This window comes from Penaeus monodon, chromosome 28, assembly GCF_015228065.2.
Source record: "Penaeus monodon isolate SGIC_2016 chromosome 28, NSTDA_Pmon_1, whole genome shotgun sequence".
NCBI classification, from domain to species: domain Eukaryota; kingdom Metazoa; phylum Arthropoda; class Malacostraca; order Decapoda; family Penaeidae; genus Penaeus; species Penaeus monodon.
In genome coordinates, this window is record NC_051413.1 from 29,319,921 (window position 1) to 29,320,305 (window position 385).

Genomic DNA, 385 nt, shown 5'->3' on the forward strand with positions numbered 1-385 from the left:
TCCGTGCAATTACTACCTCCATCAGCTGTTTTCAGAATTCTTGGAATTAATCTGCACTTAAAGTAGTTTAGTGTAGCTTATTACCGGATTTATGGCAGTTAATTGAAATGAAGTACATCTGTAATGTCATTAGGGAGGAGGGGGCGAGGGATGAAGCGAAGGGGAGAATACTGGACGAGGGGAAACAAGGGGACAGATGAAGGGATAGATGGATGTAAGAAGAGGAGAATAGATAAATAAGCACATGCAATGAGGAGGTATAAGTAAAAAGGTAGATGGAAGGAATAGAATGGGGAAATGTTGACACACAAACAGAGGGAATGAAAAAAGAGCAACAGAAAACTTTAAATCGCAAAGCCTTCGGATCGCGTTCGGTCGCACCTCT